This window comes from Ambystoma mexicanum, chromosome 8 (genome assembly GCF_040938575.1).
Source record: "Ambystoma mexicanum isolate Mex_15411 chromosome 8, UKY_AmexF1_1, whole genome shotgun sequence".
NCBI lineage: Eukaryota > Metazoa > Chordata > Amphibia > Caudata > Ambystomatidae > Ambystoma > Ambystoma mexicanum.
Window position 1 is genome coordinate 1,155,521,379 of NC_090929.1, and position 24,050 is coordinate 1,155,545,428.

Sequence of the window (24,050 nt, forward strand, 5' to 3'; positions counted from 1 at the left end):
GTGCGCGGGAAGTTCCACACGCGATTGGCCTGGGTACGTGCATTTCGGGGTGCGCGTGAACTTCCACACGCGACTGGGCCTGTGAGAGTGGGGTACGTGTATTCCAGGGGTGGGCGGGAATATTTACTCGCGACTGGGCCTGGGAGAGCATGCTACGTCTATTCCTGGGGTGGGCGGGAAGATTCACACGTTCGCCTACGACGCGCCGAAAAATAAATGGTCCAATCCTGAAACACGTACGCCAGCATGAAGCAGGCGTACGTCGACCCGCGCAGCATAAAAGTGCGCGCAAACAACAAACAAGCTCAGACGCCAGGATGAATATACCGTTCCTAGCAGCAGTGGCCGTGGGTTACCAAAGGAGGAGGAGGAGGATAGTGAGGGCCCGAATTTTCACTCCCAGAACCAGCCTTTTTGGGATGCCTGATGACCATGTGTATGGGAGGTACAGGTTTCCACCACACATAATACTGGACCTGGTCAGTGAGTGGGAGGATGACCTCACATCACCCACCCTGTGCTCCCAAGCACTCAGCCCCCTGGAGAAGGTCCTCAATGTACTGCACTTCTTGGCCACAGGATCATTTCAGCGGACAAGTGCCATAGTGGGTGGGGTGTCACAGGCCACGCAGTCACGCTGCCTACACCAGGTCTTGAACATCATCACTGCACGCCCATCAGTCCGTAGGCACATATACCTGCCCAGGACACCTGCAGAAAGGCAGGCTGCCGCCCTCGATTTCTACGGTGTGGCACAATTCCCAAAAGTGCTAGGTGCCTTTGACTGCACCCATGTGGCACTATGTCCCCCCAGGGCATCTGAGCACATCTATAGGAACCGCAAGCACTGGCATTCATAGTATGTAATGCCAAGGGAATCATCACCTCAGTATATGCCAACTATCCAGGGTCCACCCACGACAGCTTCATTTACCGAATGCCTACCCTAAGCCGAGACCTAAAAGCTGGGCGGCATGGCGATACATGGCTGCTTGGTGAGTATGAATGCCACTGCACATGCATGCATGTCAGATGCAGAGTTATGTCACTACCCCACTAATGATACCCATCACCTCCTCACCAGGGGACAGTGCCTACCCTCTGAGCACCCACATGATGACGCCAATTCGGAACCCCATCACGCCTCCAGAGGTAAGATACAACACAGCCCATATTGCAACCCGCGGCATAGTGGAGCGCACATTCGGAGTGCTTAAGTCAGGCTTTCGCTCCCTTGACCGTTCTGGCGGGCAGCTGTTATATGCGCCCCCAGTAGTGTGCAGGATCATAGTGGCAGCATGTGTCCTGCACAATGTTGCAACACGCCGGGGCCTGGCTGTGGACATGGTGGTGCCCCCACATCCCCAACCACATGCACGCCCGCTGCGCATGGGAGGGTAGAGGGCACGGGGTGAAGCAGCCCTTACGCAGCTGGTGGCTAATTACTTCACATAGAAATCACACCCCAGTGGAGTGCACACAGCCCTGGCACATACCATCTGATAAGCAATGATGACTCGACCTGACAATTAAGACGAAAAAAGGGACAGTCAACTGTCAGAACCATAGCAGCCTGAGATTGTTCATGTGGAAGTGTCACAATGTGTGCATCCCTACCCACACAAACACCATCAATGCAGTGTCATCAAAAGACACACTTCCATGCTGCAGAAATGAATACCCACTCGCAAAATACTACATGAAAACAGTGCCATGTCACCCAACCCCTCCCCGGCACGGCCACACAACACACCATGGCATGTCATGCAATGTGAGAGGAAACAAATTAATCCCCACAACATGCCCCAAGTGTCACCAGCTACAGTGTCCCTAATGGAAACATGGCCACACATGAAATGCTCACAGTAATGCAGGACCTACAACACACATTACCAAATACTTACCAAGAATACCAATCACCTACACAACCTCCAGCCTACCTTAAACATGACATTACATACTTAAAAATTTGCTAGCCTCACTACCTGATGATGCCAGCCCTCCGAACACTTCCAAGTATACAGTGTTAGCGCCACGCAAGAGTGTAGGTGCACTGCTTACAACATGGACTCCAGTTCCAAGGTGGACCGCATTGTGAAGACATGAGGAATGGACCTGCAAATTAGGAGGATGAGATGGATGCAGAGGCACATATCAATACACCATGCAGTGTACAATAAAACAACAATATGCACTATGAATGTATACACAGTATTGACTACAGACTGCCCACACATCGAATGGGAGTCCAATGTCACCATGTACGTCAATGTCACTTGGGCACACCCTTTGCAAGCCCATGGAAACGGGAAGCAGGAGGGGTGTGTGTCACAAAAACCCAAGCATCTGAACCAAATTCATGACAAGCCTGCATGTGCCCAGCCACAATGCAGCGTATGCCCACGGGAGCCACACAAGGCAACACACTGTCCCAAAAAAAAATAAAATGGCCATTAATGGGCCCGGTGGGGGGGGATGGGGGTGTGGGGGAGGCCACCCAGGAGGTCTGAGGACAGGGTGCACACCAAAACCCACCTGTGTGGATCTTGCGGAAAAAAAACACCTCCATGGGCTCATGGCCTACACGGCTATCCTATTGTGGGAGTATCACTGCTGTCGCTCTCCTCACCCTCTGCAGCTGCATCAGGAGGTGGTGGCACTATGGGAGGCAGCCCACGCAAAGCCCTAGTCTGTTCATCCATGGCTGCAAGCATGCGGGTGTGGTAGATCTCGTTCTGGAGGATAAGTGTGCGGAGGTCCCCATGCAACAACTCACGGGATGCCCGGACCTCCGCCCTAGTTGCCTGCATCTCAGCTGAGAGCGTACGTGTGAGACGCTCCAACTGCTGTTTTGAAGCCTCAAGCTCAACAAGAGTCGTCCTGAGGTGAAGGAGTTCCACCCTCAGGGCTTCCCTGTGGCCCTGGGACTCTATGGAAATGGCGTCCTGCAGAGTCGCCAGTGCCGCCCGCCTGTCCCTGTCGGACGCCACCATGTCCTCCCTGTGTGACTGGCAGATGGAGTCGGTTGCCTGCTGTAGTCGCTCCATCAGCCTTTCGGGGGGGACAATGGAAGTGGCCACCCTATCCATGGCCTGAGCCATCATCTCTGATGATGCTGCCTGTTGGGTTGCCATACCGTATATGGATTGCTCCCATGCGGTATTGCCAGGTGACTGACGGCCACCACGTCGGCGGGCACCACACCTCTCTGGGGCAAGGGGAACTGCGCCTTGCTGTGCCGGCACTGCCTGAGGCTGCAGGACTGCATTCCCCCTCTGATCTGCTGGCCCAGGAACAGGATCAGATGTCGCGGAGTGTGACCCTGCATCCGTAACCACCAAAGGCGTACCTGCCAACACTGACATCCCCATTGAGGGTTCTAAACCTGGTGCAGGTGGGTTGGACAGAACAGAATCCCTCCCAGGAACACTCACCTGCGACGGCACATAGGTCTCATCATCCGAATCGACACCTGAATACAGCTCGGGGGAGGTGCAGCCATAGACACCCCTTGAGAGCACGACCAGCAGCAGATGTGGGTTCTCACCCACCACCACACCACGCCCCTCACTGGTGGTCGGTCGGCCCTCAGACCCCTCTTGGGTCTGCACCATCTCCACAACCCCAGCAGTATCAAGTGCGTCATCCCCTGCAAAGACATAAAATAAAACAAATGGAAACAGGCATTAGCACTATGGCACACAATTAGGGCTGAGAGGCTACAGAAACAGTACTTGATTGACACATGTCCCACATTACTAAAACACCCCGATGCATGCACCGTCACTGCGTGTGATGGGGAGGCAGATGGCACACATTGATGACACCAAGATTGAAGATGAACACATTTGCTGCATGCTGCCTAGCAGTGGCATCACACATTGGCCAGTGATTGGCAGGTCAAATACACATGCCATCACACAGATGGCATGTACCATAGCCATGAAGTGAAGAGGGAGAGGCGGTCACCAATTGTTCATTCAGTCCAGTTTGCTAATGAAATTGACTTTTTCATTGAAATGGTTCAAATGTTTAACCTGCAGCTGCCAGTCCAAAATGGTCCTATAGCACAGGGACATGTCTAAACAAATCATGTCCAGGAAACAAAGCCAGTCCACTGTACCATAGCCATGTCAGACATGTGACAATAGGACTGAGAAATCCCAAGTAAAAGTGGTGGTATGCAAACAATCTGCCTGAATAAACAGAGTTAAATAAGCAACAATGTTGTGGCAAGATGACACTCCAAGGGCAACTGGCATGGTGTTGGGCTGGATGTCTAATGTTGGCAGAAGGGATGCTGCTATACCCAAATGCTTGTGTGCAGAATGTATAGGAAGAGGCACATGGGTGACCCAAACCACTAAGGCACACACACCCTCACCTGGCACCCAAACAGAAGCCCTCCCACACACACCATGCACATGGATGACACACACATGCATGTGCACTCACCGGACAATGCCTCGTAATCTGCCAGTTCTCCCACGCCTTGGATCTGTTCCTCCGTGACGTAGGTCCCAGCAACCTGCTCATGTGGAGTGAGTTCTATGTCATCTGCTGGAGACCCACCTCCAGTCACTAGAGTTGCGGCATGACTTGAGGCCAGCTTATTCTTTGCCCTGCGCTTCAGGTCATTCCAGCGCTTGTAGCATTCAGTAGCTGTGCGCCTCACGATTCCAAGGGCACTTATGATGTCCGCAATGGTCTGTCAGTGTACCTGACGTTGTGCAGATGTGGTCTTAGATCCTGCAACAATCACCATTTCACGGTCAGGTGCGGACACATACTCTACAAGTTCATTCAGTTCGGCCTCATTGAAGCTGGGCTTCCTTGATGGGCCGGACTGTGTAGCCGTGTCTGGGGCATCAGCCTCTACTGGACGAGCACTCTTCCTCTTCCGCTTGGAAGGTGGCGGGGATCCTGAGTGTCCTACGCCGCTCTGGACACTAGGGGCAGGAGCCCCGGTGGACTCTGTACTAGGAGTGTGGGATTGCACACTCAGCATGGGAGTTGGTGCAGGCATTAGCTCAAGTGTGATGGTGTCAGGGGGAATGTCAGCATGATGGACTTGGACCGACACTGTCCTGGCTGGGTGTGTGAGAGGTGGGGTGGATGGAGCCGCTGCTGCCCCTGCAGCCTCCCCAGCCTGCCTACGCGGGGCAGCAGATGACCTAGCTGCCCTTGATCCACGTGGCCTGATGACACCAACGTTCACCGGCGCACGTGGCCTAGACCTGCTGACCTGGAAGTCATCCATGGAGTCACCCTGTGCCAGGTCTGGTTCCACAGTGGGCTGGTCCAACAAGGGCTGAGCATGGATGGTGTCAGCCACGTTAACCTCAACCAGGGGGGGGGCATGGGTGTCCCTGGCTGCTCCTCCACACATGGGGGGCTAGGGGCACCCTGCAAGTCACGGCCACATCCCCTACCGGATCCACCACGGCCACCACTTGGGGCTCGGCCACCTTTGCCACCCTTACGGCTTGTTCGCCTCCCAGCCATGGCACTGATGTTATTGTGCGTAGGGGAGTCGATGTGAACTATTGTCCTGGGCAATTGGGGGTGAAAGGGGTTGGGTACCAGATGGTAATCGTACCCTAGTGCTCTAGCAAGGCTGTATGTCACCCCTGGGGAAAGATGACGGGTCACGCAACGCACAGGCACCCCAAAAAAGGGAAGTAAGGTGCATGCAACCCCTTCTAGACCACGTGCGTGGAAAAATAAACCTGCACTACGCTGTGGCACCCAGAAACACAAGAATGAACGTATGCGTGTCACACGCAGCCTAGAATGACCTCTGAAGGGGTACGCGACACACGGGGCAAGCACAGATGTGAAATACGTGCGCGACTCACCGTCTGCCAGGAACAAAAGCGTGAAAAATATGCGCGTGTGCGCGTTGGCAACACTCCCGCCAAAAGAAGAATTGTACGCTGTCTGAGGAGACAGGACAACAGTAGAAGGGAATGCTGTTTGCGGAAACAGGCCCAGGAAAAAAGAGGAAAAGAGAAAAAGCTGTCAGAGGTAACAGGGAGTACGAACTGGAAACGCTGTGAAGTAAATCGCGTGTGAACCGACAAGAAGTACAGATTTCACCCACTCGCTCTCCACGAAAAGCACGTACAAGGAAATGGCGTTCTACACGTACCTTTTATACACATGTCACAGACACGCATACGCGATGAGGCCATTTCCACCAATTACGCGCTTTGACACTCGGACGTGTATCTCTTTTTTTTTACACATGCCATTCTCTACGGCCATGCGCGTGACGTCACAGCTGTGCATGGGGGCCTTTGGGCCAATGAAATCGCGTATGTATGCAGACGTGCTTACGCGCTAAGGGCCTTTCCTCGAATTACACGCAGACGTGCAGGACTTTTCACGTGCCAAATCACTCCGTATCAAGCTGGCCACGCGTAAGCACACGGAAGACCACGCTCCTGCCCAGAAAGCCAATTTACTGCCCCCCAGAGCCCCGAGCACGCTCCCACCTGCCATCTTCTGCTGCCTGACTGCCTGCTGCCCACGTGCCCTGCCATTTGCTGCCTGCACATCAGCCAGGGGTGCTGTTGCTGTGACCACCCCTACTGGAACCGAAGGCTCCTGACTGGGATTCCATCGCTCCACAGCCCAGCCCCAGGACCCAGTTGCCCACCCACTCCTGCCTCTGGGGTTGTCATGTCGGGCACTGCAACATCTGGCACCACTGACAACCCCCGGCCAGAGAGGCAGAGGGGCACCAGCTTCAGTGCCAGGGAAGTTGGTGTCCTGGTGGAGCAAGTCCTGGGGCAGTATGATGCCCTCTACGGAAGTGTGCGCGCCGACAAGGAAGGATGGACTCGGATCTGGACGGACATTGTGACTGCCATCAACGCGGAGGGAGTGGCAGTCCGCGACTTCCAACATGTCAAGAAGCGCTGGGAGGACTTCAGGTCCAGGACCCTGAACAAGGCCCGGCGCCTCTTGAAGGCAGCGGATGCTAAGGGGCGCCAGGGCCACTTGTCGGAAGATCAGATGAGGGTCCTGGAACGCATATCCCCAGCGCTCCACGTCCAGGTCCTTGAGAGGCAGACCCGTCTGGAGTCGAGCGGTAAGTGTACATGCATCATGATTGTAAGCTGGCCGTGTGGTGATGTGCTAGTAGTGTGCCGGTTGCACATCTGTTTGTATGGGGCCGAGTATGGGTGGGGGTGTACAGGACCGTGAGGCTAACACATGCGAGCGCTGTCATGTGTGAGACATGGATGGTGCTTGTGTGTGTAGGCTTGCATGCCAAATGCAGTTGTGTGGGCACACATGTTTGTATGAATGTGTATGTAAGTAGGCATGTTCGTGATGTCACGCATGTATGTTGTTTTCAGCTGCATGTATCAGCACTGTGTACATGTGCATGTGTGGGTATTTGACATGGGTGCAACAGTGATGCAACATGGATGCATGTGACAGCGGGATGTGGAAGCCTGATTGGCAGATGTGACATGGATGCCCATCGGAACACTGCGACAGTTGGCTGAGGTGTACACATGCATGCAAGTGTGGTGGTGTGCGTGCATGTGTAGTGCACTCCCTGTGTTGCATGTGATGTCTGGCTCACCTTTGCCTGCTCATGCTGTTGTATGTGTATGGATGGTGCTGGCAGTTGCGATGTGGCTGTGGTATGGCTCATGTGTGCATGTATAAATGACATGTGTGTTGCCAATTGTGATGCCATTTCTGAGGTTTGCCAATGCCACTCATGTGCAACTGTCATGTGTGTATGTGTCCATTGTACAGTGCCCTGATGCCTGTGTTTTATTTCTCCCTGTCTGCAGCGTCAACTGATGAAGAGGGTGGAGAAGGTGCTGTGGAGCACAGCGGCGGGGATTGCACCGCCAGCCGGAGACGCAAGGCCCGGCTCCCCTCCCAGGTTGTGATCTCGTCGGGGAGTGAGGAGTCTGGTGCCGCATCCCAGGCCGCAGCTGCCGGGGGGAGGTCCAAGAGGCGGAGGTCGGAGTTGGACTCCTAGGCAGCAGAAGGGGCAGCTGGGACCCCACAGGGCCCAACGGGGAAAGATGGCACGGAGTCATTGAGGTTGGTGGGTGGTTTGGTGGAGGAGGAGGCCATGCAAGCAACAGAGACGGGGTCTGGAGGTCGGGATTCCACTGGTGCTAGTTGTGCAGTGCAGGACCAGGGACAGGAGGCAGCACAGGTCGCCGCGGAGGTGCCTGTGTGCAATCCTGTCCCTGATCCTGTCACTGCATCATCTTGCACCAGCAGGGATGCCTACGTCCAGACCCGTTTTCAGGCAGGGGATGAGCTCACGACAACTGGCCTTCCTCTGCCTGCGGACGTGGCTATCCGGGTCCGGGTTGAGCCTGTCCTGACTGGTGTGGCATTGCGTCAACGGGCCATGCGAGGTGACCTGCAGTCTTTTAATGAGGACTCTGCACGTCATCTTGAATGGCTCGTTGACTGCGTCGGCCTACTGGGACAGGTCACCCAGGCCGGATTCCTCCGTTTGATGGGGCTTGCTCAGACCCCCTCCTCAACTGAACCCCCTATGCACCAGTCGTCCTCCGTGCCATCTTCCCACCCATCAGTCACCTGGGTGCCCTGTGGAGCTGCCTCTGACGGTGCGGCCAGGCTGGTGGAGGAGGCATCCCTGCCACAGTCGGAATCGGACGTCCAGCAGGGGTGGCCACATCAACGACTGCACCCCAGCCAGCGGAGGATGTGCAGGCAGCAGGAGGCAGTGCACGGGCAGAGGCGCAGCAGCAGCAGCAACGTGGTGGGAGCCATGATGGCTTGGGGCCTTCGACATCGGAGGGGCAGGCATCGGCCGGAGGGCAGGAGGACCCAGGACGGGATGTGTCTTCCATGTGGCAGCGGTTGGGCCACGCCATAGATGCGGAGCGGCAGCGGGTGGAAGAGGCACGGCTCACGATGGTCAGGGCAGAGAACTCCATGCGGAGGGCCCTGAGACGGGCCGAGTGCCTCGAGGCAATCCGCAGGGAGTTTGGGGGGAACATGTGGACGGCCCTGCGGACCCTCAGGGCCATGGAGGAGGAGCGCCTCCAGGACATTGAGCGGGAGTTCGATGATGCCCTGTCCCGGAACATCCCGAAGTGAGCCGTCGGACTAGCCGCTGCCCTTGTAAATAGTTCTGTAGTTAGTGTTAGGTTTCCTTTGGTTTAGCATTTTTTCTGGACCTTTTGGACAATGGGCCAGATTTTTGTATATATTATTTTTTTTTTAGGTAGTGTTATTAGATAGGTTTCATTTCTTCTGTTGGGATCATGGACCCTGAATTGTTTATCTGTATATAGTTGACTTTTGGATTTTCATTTTTTTTTATGATTTCCCCATGAAGCAATGTTTTTCGATTTTAATTTTCCATTGGATTTACTTTTGTGGACTGTGACTTTGGACACCTTTCGTTTGCATTATAATTTGTGGTTTTGCATTATTTCACGTACCTGCTTGTTTTTTTAAAAATAATTTCCATTAATTTCCAATAATAATTTCCATTATTGTTTTTTTATTTTTGGTTCAATTTATGTTGCGTTTAATACATATTTTTCTTCAAATTTCAATGTGTAGTATCATCTCATTGTTTTCATGCATATCATGATATGTGTTTTGACATTCACTGCCATCCATTGGGTGTATGTGAGGGACATGTGTTCATTTCCAAACTTGCAATTGTGGTTATATCATGTTTTTGCCATTTCTAAGTGGGTGGATGCAATACACTTGGGGTGATAGGGGACATGAGTGGGGGCCTGGTGGAGGCTGCCCCTGGTGGCTGGGGGGTGGGGGTGGTGGGAGACATGAGTGGGGGCCTGGTGGAGGCTGCCCCTGCACTGCTGGGGGGTGGGGGTGGTGGGAGACATGAGTGGGGGCCTGGTGGAGGCTGCCCCTGCACTGCTGGGGGGTGGGGGTGATAGGGGACATGAGTGGGGGCCTGGTGGAGGCTGCCCATGGTGGCTGGGGGGTGGGGGTGATGGGAGACATGAGTGGGGGCCTGGTGGAGGCTGCCCCTGGTGGCTGGGGGGTGGGGGTGCAGGGGGACATGTGTGGGGTCCTGGTGGAGGGTGCCCCTGCACTGCTGGGGTGGGGGTGGTGGGAGACATGAGTGGGGACCTGGTGGAGGCTGCCCCTGGTGGCTGGGGGGTGGGGGTGATACGGGACATGAGTGGGGGCCTGGTGGAGGCTGCCCCTGCACTGCTGTGGGGTGGGGGTGGTGGGAGACATGAGTGGGGGCCTGGTGGAGGCTGCCCCTGGTTGCTGGGGGGTGGGGGTGATAGGGGACATGAGTGGGGGCCATGGTGGAGGCTGCCCCTGGTGGCATGGGGCTGGGGGTGCAGGGAGACATGAGTGCGGGCCTGGTGGAGGCTGCCCCTGGTGGCTGGGGGGTGGGGGTGCAGGGGGACATGAGTGGGGGCCTGGTGGAGGCTGCCCCTGCACTGCTGGGGGGTGGGGGTGGTGGGAGACATGAGTGGGGGCCTGGTGGAGGCTGCCCCTGGTTGCTGGGGGGTGGGGGTGATAGGGGACATGAGTGGGGGCCTGGTGGAGGCTGCCCCTGGTGGCTGGGGGCTGGGGGTGCAGGGAGACATGAGTGCGGGCCTGGTGGAGGCTGCCCCTGGTGGCTGGGGGGTGGGGGTGCAGGGGGACATGTGTGGGGTCCTGGTGGAGGGTGCCCCTGCACTGCTGGGGGGTGGGGGTGGTGGGAGACATGAGTGGGGGCCTGGTGGAGGCTGCCCCTGGTGGTTGGGGGGTGGGGGTGATAGGGGACATGAGTGGGGGCTTGGTGGAGGCTGCCCCTGCACTGCTGGGGGTGGGGGTGGTGGGAGACATGAGTGGGGGCCTGTTGGAGGCTGCCCCTGGTGGCTGGGGGGTGGGGGTGATAGGGGACATGAGTGGGGGCCTGGTGGAGGCTGCCCCTGGTGGCTGGGGGGTGGGGGTGATGGGAGACATGAGTGGGGGCCTGGTGGAGGCTGCCCCTGGTGGCTGGGGGTGGGAGTGCAGGGAGACATGAGTGGGGACCTGGTGGAGGCTGCTCCTGGTGGCTGGGGGGTGGGGGTGCAGGGAGACATGAGTGGGGGCCTGGTGGAGGCTGCCCCTGCACTGCTGGGGGGTCGGGGTGATAGGGGACATGAGTGGGGTCCTGGTGGAGGCTGCCCCTGGTGGCTGGGGGGTGGGGGTGCAGGGAGACATGAGTTGGACATGAGTGGGGGCCTGGTGGAGGCTGCCCCTGCACTGCTGGGGGTGGGAGTGCAGGGGGACATGTGTGGGGTCCTGGTGGAGGGTGCCCCAGCACTGCTGGGCGGTGGGGGTGGTGGGAGACATGAGTGGGGGTCTGGTGGAGGCTGCCCCTGGTGGCTGGGGGGTGGGGGTGATAGGGGACTTGAGTGGGGCCTGGTGGAGGCTGCCCCTGCACTGCTGGGGGGTGTGGGTGATGGGAGACATGAGTGGGGGCCTGGTGGAGGCTGCCCCTGGTGGCTGGGGGGTGGGGGTGGTGGGAGACATGAGTGGGAGCCTGGTGGAGGCTGCCCCTAAACTGCTGGGGGGTGGGGGTGGTAGGGGACATGAGTGTGGGCCTGGTGGAGGCTGCCCCTGGTGGCTGGGGGGTGGGGGTGCAGGGAGACATGAATTGGACATGAGTGGGGGCCTGGTGGAGGCTGCCCCTGCACTGCTGGGGGGTGGGGGTGCAGGGGGACATGTGTGGGGTCCTGGTGGAGGGTGCCCCAGCACTGCTGGGGGGTGGGGGTGGTGGGAGACATGAGTGGGGGCCTGGTGGAGGCTGCCCCTGGTGGCTGGGGGGTGGGGGTGATAGGGGACATGAGTGGGGCCTGGTGGAGGCTGCCCCTGCACTGCTGGGGGGTGTGGGTGATGGGAGACATGAGTGGGGGCCTGGTGGAGGCTGCCCCTGGTGGCTGGGGGGTGGGGGTGGTGGGAGACATGAGTGGGGGCCTGGTGGAGGCTGCCCCTAAACTGCTGGGGGGTGGGGGTGGTAGGGGACATGAGTGGGGGCCTGGTGGAGGCTGCCCCTGGTGGCTGGGGGTTGGGGGTGGTGGGAGACATGAGTGGGGGCCTGGTGGAGGCTGCCCCTGCACTGCTGGGGGGTGGGGGTGATAGGGGACTTGAGTGGGGGCCTGGTGGAGGCTGCCCCTGGTGGCTGGGGAGTTGGGGTGATGGGAGACATGAGTGGGGGCCTGGTGGAGGCTGACCCTGGTGGCGTGGGGGTGATGGGAGACATGAGTGGGGGCCTGGTGGAGGCTGCCCCTGCACTGCTGGGGGGTGGGGGTGATAGGGGACATGAGTGGGGGCCTGGTGGAGGCTGCCCCTGCACTGCTGGGGGGTGGGGGTGATAGGGGACATGAGTGGGGGCCTGGTGGAGGCTGCCCCTGGTGGCTGGGGGGTGGGGGTGATAGGGGACATGAATGGGGGCCTGGTGGAGGCTGCCCCTGCACTGCTGGGGGTGGGGGTGGTGGGAGACATGAGTGGGGGCCTGGTGGAGGCTGCCCCTGGTGGCTGGGGGGTGTGGGTGATAGGGGACTTGAGTGGGGGCCTGGTGGAGGCTGCCCCTGGTGGCTGGGGGGTGGGGGTGATGGGAGACATGAGTGGGGGCCTGGTGGAGGTTGCCCCTGGTGGCTGGGGGGGTGGGGGTGCAGGGAGACATGAGTGGGGGCCTGGTGGAGGCTGCCCCTGGTGGCTGGGGGGTGGGGGTGCAGGGAGACATGAGTGGGGGCCTGGTTGAGGCTGCCCCTGCACTGCTGGGGGGTCAGGGTGATAGGGGACGTGAGTGGGGGCCTGGTGGAGGCTGCCCCTGCACTGCTGGGGGGTGGGGGTGGTGGGAGACATGAGTGGGGGCCTGGTGGAGGCTGCCCCTGGTGGCTGGGGGGTGGGGGTGATAGGGGACATGAGTGGGGGCCTGGTGGAGGCTGCCCCTGGTGGCTGGGGGGTGGGGGCGATGGGAGACATGAGTGGGGGCCTGGTGGAGGCTGCCCCTGGTGGCTGGGGGGTGGGGGTGCAGGGAGACATGAGTGGGGGCCTGGTGGAGGCTGCCCCTGATGTCTGGGGGGTGGGGGTGATAGGGGACATGAGTGGAGGCCTGGTGGAGGCTGCCCCTGGTGGCTGGGGGGTGGGGGTGATGGGAGACATGAGTGGGGGCCTGGTGGAGGCTGCCCCTGGTGGCTGGGGGGTGGGGGTGCAGGGAGACATGAGTGGGGGCCTGGTGGAGGCTGCCCCTGGTGGCTAGGGGGTGGGGGTGCAGGGAGACATGAGTGGGGGCCTGTTGGAGGCTGCCCCTGCACTGCTAGGGGGTGGGGGTGGTGGGAGACATGAGTGGGGGCCTGGTGGAGGCTGCCCCTAAACTGCTGGGGGGTGGGGGTGGTAGGGGACATGAGTGGGGGCCTGGTGGAGGCTGCCCCTGGTGGCTGGGGGGTGGGGGTGGTGGGAGACATGAGTGGGGGCCTGGTGGAGGCTGCCCCTGGTGGCTAGGGGGTGGGGGTGCAGGGAGACATGAGTGGGGGCCTGTTGGAGGCTGCCCCTGCACTGCTGGGGGGTGGGGGTGGTAGGGGACATGAGTGGGGGCCTGGTGGAGGCTGCCCCTAAACTGCTGGGGGGTGGGGGTGGTAGGGGACATGAGTGGGGGCCTGGTGGAGGCTGCCCCTGGTGGCTGGGGGTTGGGGGTGGTGGGAGACATGAGTGGGGGCCTGGTGGAGGCTGCCCCTGCACTGCTGGGGGGTGGGGGTGATAGGGGACTTGAGTGGGGGCCTGGTGGAGGCTGCCCCTGGTGGCTGGGGAGTTGGGGTGATGGGAGACATGAGTGGGGGCCTGGTGGAGGCTGACCCTGGTGGCGTGGGGGTGATGGGAGACATGAGTGGGGGCCTGGTGGAGGCTGCCCCTGCACTGCTGGGGGGTGGGGGTGATAGGGGACATGAGTGGGGGCCTGGTGGAGGCTGCCCCTGCACTGCTGGGGGGTGGGGGTGATAGGGGACATGAGTGGGGGCCTGGTGGAGGCTGCCCCTGGTGGCTGGGGGGTGGGGGTGATAGGGGACATGAATGGGGGCCTGGTGGAGGCTGCCCCTGCACTGCTGGGGGTGGGGGTGGTGGGAGACATGAGTGGGGGCCTGGTGGAGGCTGCCCCTGGTGGCTGGGGGGTGTGGGTGATAGGGGACTTGAGTGGGGGCCTGGTGGAGGCGGCCCCTGGTGGCTGGGGGGTGGGGGTGATGGGAGACATGAGTGGGGGCCTGGTGGAGGTTGCCCCTGGTGGCTGGGGGGGTGGGGGTGCAGGGAGACATGAGTGGGGGCCTGGTGGAGGCTGCCCCTGGTGGCTGGGGGGTGGGGGTGCAGGGAGACATGAGTGGGGGCCTGGTTGAGGCTGCCCCTGCACTGCTGGGGGGTCAGGGTGATAGGGGACGTGAGTGGGGGCCTGGTGGAGGCTGCCCCTGCACTGCTGGGGGGTGGGGGTGGTGGGAGACATGAGTGGGGGCCTGGTGGAGGCTGCCCCTGGTGGCTGGGGGGTGGGGGTGATAGGGGACATGAGTGGGGGCCTGGTGGAGGCTGCCCCTGGTGGCTGGGGGGTGGGGGTGATGGGAGACATGAGTGGGGGCCTGGTGGAGGCTGCCCCTGGTGGCTGGGGGGTGGGGGTGCAGGGAGACATGAGTGGGGGCCTGGTGGAGGCTGCCCCTGGTGGCTGGGGGGTGGGGGTGCAGGGAGACATGAGTGGGGGCCTGGTGGAGGCTGCCCCTGCACTGCTGGGGGGTCAGGGTGATAGGGGACATGAGTGGGGGCCTGGTGGAGGCTGCCCCTGGTGGCTGGGGGGTGGGGGTGCAGGGAGACATGAGTTGGACATGAGTGGGGGCCTGGTGGAGGCTGCCCCTGCACTGCTGGGGGGTGGGGGTGCCGGGGGACATGTGTGGGGTCCTGGTGGAGGGTGCCCCTGCACTGCTGGGGGGGTGGGGGTGGTGGGAGACATGAGTGGGGGCCTGGTGGAGGCTGCCCCTGGTGGCTGGGGGGTGGGGGTGATAGGGGACATGAGTGGGGGCCTGGTGGGGCTTCCCCTGCACTGCTGTAGGGTGGGGGTGATAGGGGACATGAGTGGGGGCCTGGTGGAGGCTGCCCCTGGTGGCGGGGGGGTGGGGGTGGTGGGAGACATGAGTGGGGGCCTGGTGGAGGCTGCCCCTGGTGGCTGGGGGGTGGGGGTGCAGGGGGACATGTGTGGGATCCTGGTGGAGGGTGCCCCTGCACTGCTGGGGGTGGGGGTGGTGGGAGACATGAGTGGGGGCCTGGTGGAGGCTGCCCCTGATGTCTGGGGGGTGGGGGTGATAGGGGACATGAGTGGAGGCCTGGTGGAGGCTGCCCCTGGTGGCTGGGGGGTGGGGGTGATGGGAGACATGAGTGGGGGCCTGGTGGAGGCTGCCCCTGGTGGCTGGGGGGTGGGGGTGCAGGGAGACATGAGTGGGGGCCTGGTGGAGGCTGCCCCTGGTGGCTAGGGGGTGGGGGTGCAGGGAGACATGAGTGGGGGCCTGTTGGAGGCTGCCCCTGCACTGCTGGGGGGTGGGGGTGATAGGGGACATGAGTGGGGGCCTGGTGGAGGCTGCCCCTGCACTGCTGGGGGGTGGGGGTGCAGGGGGACATGTGTGGGGTCCTGGTGGACGGTGCCCCTGCACTGCTGGGGGGTGGGGGTGGTGGGAGACATGAGTAGGGGCCTGGTGGAGGCTGCCCCTGGTGGCTGGGGGTGTGGGTGATAGGGGACATGAGTGGGGGCCTGGTGGAGGCTGCCCCTGCACTGCTGGGGGGTGGGGGTGTTGGGAGACATGAGTGGGGGCCTGGTAGAGGCTACCCCTGCACTGCTGGGGGGTGGGGGTGATAGGGGACATGAGTGGGGGCCTGGTGGAGGCTGCCGCTGCACTGCTGGGGGGTGGGGGTGATAGGGGACATGGGTGGGGGCCTGGTGGAGGCTGCCCCTGGTGGCAGGGGGGTGGGGGTGGTGGGAGGCATGAGTGGGGGCCTGGTGGAGGCTGGCCCTGCACTGCTGGGGGGTGGGGGTGGTGGGAGACATGAGTGGGGGCCTGGTGGAGGCTGCCCCTGCACTGCTGGGGGGTGGGGGTGATAGGGGACATGAGTGGGGGGCCTGGTGGAGGCTGCCCCTGGTGGCTGGGGGGTGGGGGTGATGGGAGACATGAGTGGGGGCCTGGTGGAGGCTGCCCCTGGTGGCTGGGGGTGGGGGTGCAGGGAGACATGAGTGGGGGCCTGGTGGAGGCTGCCCCTGGTGGCTGGGGGGTGGGGGTGCAGGGAGACATGAGTGGGGGCCTGGTGGAGGCTGCCCCTGCACTGCTGGGGGCTGGGGGTGATAGGGGACATGAGTGGGGGCCTGGTGGAGGCTGCCCCTGGTGGCTGGGGTGTGGGGGTGATGGGGGACAAGAGTGGGGGCCTGGTGGAGGCTGCCCCTGGTGGCTGGGGGTGGGGGTGATAGGGGACATGAGTGGGGGCCTGGTGGAGGCTGCCCCTGGTGGCTGGGGGGTGGGGGTGATGTGAGACATGAATGGGGGCCTGGTGGAGATTGCCCCTGGTTGCTGGGGGGTGGGGTGCAGGGAGACATGAGTAGGGGCCTGGTGGAGGCTGCCCCTGGTGGCTGGGGGGTGGGGGTGCAGGGAGACATGAGTGGGGGCCTGGTGGAGGCTGCCCCTGCACTGCTGTGGGGGCGGGGTGATAGGGGACATGTGTGGGGGCCTGGTGGAGGCTGCCCCTGCACTGCTGGGGGGTGGGGGTGATAGGGGACATGAGTGGGGGCCTGGTGGAGGCTGCCCCTGGTGGCTGGGGGGTGGGTGGGGTGGGAGACATGAGCGGGGGCCTGGTGGAGGCTGCCCCTGCACTGCTGGGGGTTGGGGGTGATAGGGGACATGAGTGGGGGCCTGGTGGAGGCTGCTCCCGGTGGCTGGGGGTGGGAGTGGTGGGAGACATGAGTGGGGGCCTGGTGGAGGCTGCCCCTGCACTGCTGGGGGGTGGGGGTGGTGGGAGACATGAGTGGGGGCCTGGTGGAGGCTGCCCCTGGTGGCTGGGGGGTGGGGGTGCAGGGAGACATGAGTGGGGGCCTGGTGGAGGCTGCCCCTGGTGGCTGGGGGGTGGGGGTGCAGGGAGACATGAGTGGGAGCCTGGTGGAGGCTGCCCCTGGTGGCTGGGGGGTGGGGGTGATGGGAGACAAGAGTGGGGGCCTGGTGGAGGCAGCCCCTGGTGGCTGGGGGGTGGGGGTGCAGGGAGACATGAGTGGGGGCCTGGTGGAGGCTGCCCCTGGTGGCTGGGGGGTGGGGGTGCAGGGAGACATGAGTGGGGGCCTGGAGGAGGCTGCCCCTGGTGGCTGGGGGGTGGGGGTGATAGGGGACATGAGTGGGGGCCTGGTGGATGCTGCCCCTGCACTGCTGGGGGGTGGGGGTGATAGGGGACATGAGTGGGGGCCTGGTGGAGGCTGCCCCTGCACTGCTGGGGGGTGGGGGTGATAGGGGACATGAGTGGGGGCCTGGTGGAGGCTGCCCCTGGTGGCTGGGGGTGCAGGGGGACATGTGTGGGGTCCTGGTGGAGGGTGCCCGTGCACTGCTGGGGGGTGGGGGTGGTGGGAGACATGAGTGGGGGCCTGGTGGAGGCTGCCCCTGGTGGGTGGGGGGTGGGGGTGATAGGGGACATGAGTGGGGCCTGGTGGAGGCTGCCCCTGCACTGCTGGGGGGTGGGGGTGATAGGGGACATGAGTAGGGGCCTGGTGGAGGCTGCCCCTGGTGGCTGGGGGGGTGGGGGTGGTGGGAGACATGAGTGGGGGCCTGGTGGAGGCTGCCCCTGCACTGCTGGGGGCTGGGGGTGGTGGGAGACATGAGTGGGGGCCTGGTGGAGGCTGCCCCTGCACTGCTGGGGGGTGGGGGTCATAGGGGACATGAGTGGGGGCCTGGTGGAGGCTGCCCCTGGTGGCTGGGGGGTGGGGGTGCAGGGAGACATGAGTGGGGGCCTGGTGGAGGCTGCCCCTGGTGGCTGGGGGATGGGGGTGCAGGGAGACAAGAGTGGGGGCCTGGTGGAGGCTGTGCCTGCACTGCTGGGGGGTGGGGGTGATAGGGGACATGAGTGGGGGCCTGGTGGAGGCTGCCCCTGCACTGCTGGGGGGTGGGGGTGATAGGGGACATGAGTGGGGGCCTGGTGGAGGCTGCCCCTGGTGGCTGGGGGTTGGGGGTGGTGGGAGACATGAGTGGGGGCCTGGTGGAGGCTGCCCCTGCACTGCTGGGGGGTGGGGGTGATAGGGGACTTGAGTGGGGGCCTGGTGGAGGCTGCCCCTGGTGGCTGGGGAGTTGGGGTGATGGGAGACATGAGTGGGGGCCTGGTGGAGGCTGACCCTGGTGGCGTGGGGGTGATGGGAGACATGAGTGGGGGCCTGGTGGAGGCTGCCCCTGCACTGCTGGGGGGTGGGGGTGATAGGGGACATGAGTGGGGGCCTGGTGGAGGCTGCCCCTGCACTGCTGGGGGGTGGGGGTGATAGGGGACATGAGTGGGGGCCTGGTGGAGGCTGCCCCTGGTGGCTGGGGGGTGGGGGTGATAGGGGACATGAATGGGGGCCTGGTGGAGGCTGCCCCTGCACTGCTGGGGGTGGGGGTGGTGGGAGACATGAGTGGGGGCCTGGTGGAGGCTGCCCCTGGTGGCTGGGGGGTGTGGGTGATAGGGGACTTGAGTGGGGGCCTGGTGGAGGCTGCCCCTGGTGGCTGGGGGGTGGGGGTGATGGGAGACATGAGTGGGGGCCTGGTGGAGGTTGCCCCTGGTGGCTGGGGGGGTGGGGGTGCAGGGAGACATGAGTGGGGGCCTGGTGGAGGCTGCCCCTGGTGGCTGGGGGGTGGGGGTGCAGGGAGACATGAGTGGGGGCCTGGTTGAGGCTGCCCCTGCACTGCTGGGGGGTCAGGGTGATAGGGGACGTGAGTGGGGGCCTGGTGGAGGCTGCCCCTGCACTGCTGGGGGGTGGGGGTGGTGGGAGACATGAGTGGGGGCCTGGTGGAGGCTGCCCCTGGTGGCTGGGGGGTGGGGGTGATAGGGGACATGAGTGGGGGCCTGGTGGAGGCTGCCCCTGGTGGCTGGGGGGTGGGGGCGATGGGAGACATGAGTGGGGGCCTGGTGGAGGCTGCCCCTGGTGGCTGGGGGGTGGGGGTGCAGGGAGACATGAGTGGGGGCCTGGTGGAGGCTGCCCCTGATGTCTGGGGGGTGGGGGTGATAGGGGACATGAGTGGAGGCCTGGTGGAGGCTGCCCCTGGTGGCTGGGGGGTGGGGGTGATGGGAGACATGAGTGGGGGCCTGGTGGAGGCTGCCCCTGGTGGCTGGGGGGTGGGGGTGCAGGGAGACATGAGTGGGGGCCTGGTGGAGGCTGCCCCTGGTGGCTAGGGGGTGGGGGTGCAGGGAGACATGAGTGGGGGCCTGTTGGAGGCTGCCCCTGCACTGCTAGGGGGTGGGGGTGGTGGGAGACATGAGTGGGGGCCTGGTGGAGGCTGCCCCTAAACTGCTGGGGGGTGGGGGTGGTAGGGGACATGAGTGGGGGCCTGGTGGAGGCTGCCCCTGGTGGCTGGGGGGTGGGGGTGGTGGGAGACATGAGTGGGGGCCTGGTGGAGGCTGCCCCTGGTGGCTAGGGGGTGGGGGTGCAGGGAGACATGAGTGGGGGCCTGTTGGAGGCTGCCCCTGCACTGCTGGGGGGTGGGGGTGGTAGGGGACATGAGTGGGGGCCTGGTGGAGGCTGCCCCTAAACTGCTGGGGGGTGGGGGTGGTAGGGGACATGAGTGGGGGCCTGGTGGAGGCTGCCCCTGGTGGCTGGGGGTTGGGGGTGGTGGGAGACATGAGTGGGGGCCTGGTGGAGGCTGCCCCTGCACTGCTGGGGGGTGGGGGTGATAGGGGACTTGAGTGGGGGCCTGGTGGAGGCTGCCCCTGGTGGCTGGGGAGTTGGGGTGATGGGAGACATGAGTGGGGGCCTGGTGGAGGCTGACCCTGGTGGCGTGGGGGTGATGGGAGACATGAGTGGGGGCCTGGTGGAGGCTGCCCCTGCACTGCTGGGGGGTGGGGGTGATATTGGACATGAGTGGGGGCCTGGTGGAGGCTGCCCCTGCACTGCTGGGGGGTGGGGGTGATAGGGGACATGAGTGGGGGCCTGGTGGAGGCTGCCCCTGGTGGCTGGGGGGTGGGGGTGATAGGGGACATGAATGGGGGCCTGGTGGAGGCTGCCCCTGCACTGCTGGGGGTGGGGGTGGTGGGAGACATGAGTGGGGGCCTGGTGGAGGCTGCCCCTGGTGGGCTGGGGGGTGTGGGTGATAGGGGACTTGAGTGGGGGCCTGGTGGAGGCGGCCCCTGGTGGCTGGGGGGTGGGGGTGATGGGAGACATGAGTGGGGGCCTGGTGGAGGTTGCCCCTGGTGGCTGGGGGGGTGGGGGTGCAGGGAGACATGAGTGGGGGCCTGGTGGAGGCTGCCCCTGGTGGCTGGGGGGTGGGGGTGCAGGGAGACATGAGTGGGGGCCTGGTTGAGGCTGCCCCTGCACTGCTGGGGGGTCAGGGTGATAGGGGACGTGAGTGGGGGCCTGGTGGAGGCTGCCCCTGCACTGCTGGGGGGTGGGGGTGGTGGGAGACATGAGTGGGGGCCTGGTGGAGGCTGCCCCTGGTGGCTGGGGGGTGGGGGTGATAGGGGACATGAGTGGGGGCCTGGTGGAGGCTGCCCCTGGTGGCTGGGGGGTGGGGGTGATGGGAGACATGAGTGGGGGCCTGGTGGAGGCTGCCCCTGGTGGCTGGGGGGTGGGGGTGCAGGGAGACATGAGTGGGGGCCTGGTGGAGGCTGCCCCTGGTGGCTGGGGGGTGGGGGTGCAGGGAGACATGAGTGGGGGCCTGGTGGAGGCTGCCCCTGCACTGCTGGGGGGTCAGGGTGATAGGGGACATGAGTGGGGGCCTGGTGGAGGCTGCCCCTGGTGGCTGGGGGGTGGGGGTGCAGGGAGACATGAGTTGGACATGAGTGGGGGCCTGGTGGAGGCTGCCCCTGCACTGCTGGGGGGTGGGGGTGCCGGGGGACATGTGTGGGGTCCTGGTGGAGGGTGCCCCTGCACTGCTGGGGGGGTGGGGGTGGTGGGAGACATGAGTGGGGGCCTGGTGGAGGCTGCCCCTGGTGGCTGGGGGGTGGGGGTGATAGGGGACATGAGTGGGGGCCTGGTGGGGCTTCCCCTGCACTGCTGTAGGGTGGGGGTGATAGGGGACATGAGTGGGGGCCTGGTGGAGGCTGCCCCTGGTGGCGGGGGGGTGGGGGTGGTGGGAGACATGAGTGGGGGCCTGGTGGAGGCTGCCCCTGGTGGCTGGGGGGTGGGGGGTGCAGGGGGACATGTGTGGGATCCTGGTGGAGGGTGCCCCTGCACTGCTGGGGTGGGGGTGGTGGGAGACATGAGTGGGGGCCTGGTGGAGGCTGCCCCTGATGTCTGGGGGGTGGGGGTGATAGGGGACATGAGTGGAGGCCTGGTGGAGGCTGCCCCTGGTGGCTGGGGGGTGGGGGTGATGGGAGACATGAGTGGGGGCCTGGTGGAGGCTGCCCCTGGTGGCTGGGGGGTGGGGGTGCAGGGAGACATGAGTGGGGGCCTGGTGGAGGCTGCCCCTGGTGGCTAGGGGGTGGGGGTGCAGGGAGACATGAGTGGGGGCCTGTTGGAGGCTGCCCCTGCACTGCTGGGGGGTGGGGGTGATAGGGGACATGAGTGGGGGCCTGGTGGAGGCTGCCCCTGCACTGCTGGGGGGTGGGGGTGCAGGGGGACATGTGTGGGGTCCTGGTGGACGGTGCCCCTGCACTGCTGGGGGGTGGGGGTGGTGGGAGACATGAGTAGGGGCCTGGTGGAGGCTGCCCCTGGTGGCTGGGGGTGTGGGTGATAGGGGACATGAGTGGGGGGCCTGGTGGAGGCTGCCCCTGCACTGCTGGGGGGTGGGGGTGTTGGGAGACATGAGTGGGGGCCTGGTAGAGGCTACCCCTGCACTGCTGGGGGGTGGGGGTGATAGGGGACATGAGTGGGGGCCTGGTGGAGGCTGCCGCTGCACTGCTGGGGGGTGGGGGTGATAGGGGACATGGGTGGGGGCCTGGTGGAGGCTGCCCCTGGTGGCAGGGGGGTGGGGGTGGTGGGAGGCATGAGTGGGGGCCTGGTGGAGGCTGGCCCTGCACTGCTGGGGGGTGGGGGTGGTGGGAGACATGAGTGGGGGCCTGGTGGAGGCTGCCCCTGCACTGCTGGGGGGTGGGGGTGATAGGGGACATGAGTGGGGGGCCTGGTGGAGGCTGCCCCTGGTGGCTGGGGGGTGGGGGTGATGGGAGACATGAGTGGGGGCCTGGTGGAGGCTGCCCCTGGTGGCTGGGGGTGGGGGTGCAGGGAGACATGAGTGGGGGCCTGGTGGAGGCTGCCCCTGGTGGCTGGGGGGTGGGGGTGCAGGGAGACATGAGTGGGGGCCTGGTGGAGGCTGCCCCTGCACTGCTGGGGGCTGGGGGTGATAGGGGACATGAGTGGGGGCCTGGTGGAGGCTGCCCCTGGTGGCTGGGGTGTGGGGGTGATGGGGGACAAGAGTGGGGGCCTGGTGGAGGCTGCCCCTGGTGGCTGGGGGTGGGGGTGATAGGGGACATGAGTGGGGGCCTGGTGGGAGGCTGCCCCTGGTGGCTGGGGGGTGGGGGTGATGTGAGACATGAATGGGGGCCTGGTGGAGATTGCCCCTGGTTGCTGGGGGGTGGGGTGCAGGGAGACATGAGTAGGGGCCTGGTGGAGGCTGCCCCTGGTGGCTGGGGGGTGGGGGTGCAGGGAGACATGAGTGGGGGCCTGGTGGAGGCTGCCCCTGCACTGCTGGGGGGCGGGGTGATAGGGGACATGTGTGGGGGCCTGGTGGAGGCTGCCCCTGCACTGCTGGGGGGTGGGGGTGATAGGGGACATGAGTGGGGGCCTGGTGGAGGCTGCCCCTGGTGGCTGGGGGGTGGGTGGGGTGGGAGACATGAGCGGGGGCCTGGTGGAGGCTGCCCCTGCACTGCTGGGGGTTGGGGGTGATAGGGGACATGAGTGGGGGCCTGGTGGAGGCTGCTCCCGGTGGCTGGGGGTGGGAGTGGTGGGAGACATGAGTGGGGGCCTGGTGGAGGCTGCCCCTGCACTGCTGGGGGGTGGGGGTGGTGGGAGACATGAGTGGGGGCCTGGTGGAGGCTGCCCCTGGTGGCTGGGGGGTGGGGGTGCAGGGAGACATGAGTGGGGGCCTGGTGGAGGCTGCCCCTGGTGGCTGGGGGGTGGGGGTGCAGGGAGACATGAGTGGGAGCCTGGTGGAGGCTGCCCCTGGTGGCTGGGGGGTGGGGGTGATGGGAGACAAGAGTGGGGGCCTGGTGGAGGCAGCCCCTGGTGGCTGGGGGGTGGGGGTGCAGGGAGACATGAGTGGGGGCCTGGTGGAGGCTGCCCCTGGTGGCTGGGGGGTGGGGGTGCAGGGAGACATGAGTGGGGGCCTGGAGGAGGCTGCCCCTGGTGGCTGGGGGGTGGGGGTGATAGGGGACATGAGTGGGGGCCTGGTGGATGCTGCCCCTGCACTGCTGGGGGGTGGGGGTGATAGGGGACATGAGTGGGGGCCTGGTGGAGGCTGCCCCTGCACTGCTGGGGGGTGGGGGTGATAGGGGACATGAGTGGGGGCCTGGTGGAGGCTGCCCCTGGTGGCTGGGGGTGCAGGGGGACATGTGTGGGGTCCTGGTGGAGGGTGCCCGTGCACTGCTGGGGGGTGGGGGTGGTGGGAGACATGAGTGGGGGCCTGGTGGAGGCTGCCCCTGGTGGGTGGGGGGTGGGGGTGATAGGGGACATGAGTGGGGCCTGGTGGAGCTGCCCCTGCACTGCTGGGGGGTGGGGGTGATAGGGGACATGAGTAGGGGCCTGGTGGAGGCTGCCCCTGGTGGCTGGGGGGGTGGGGGTGGTGGGAGACATGAGTGGGGGCCTGGTGGAGGCTGCCCCTGCACTGCTGGGGGCTGGGGGTGGTGGGAGACATGAGTGGGGCCTGGTGGAGGCTGCCCCTGCACTGCTGGGGGGTGGG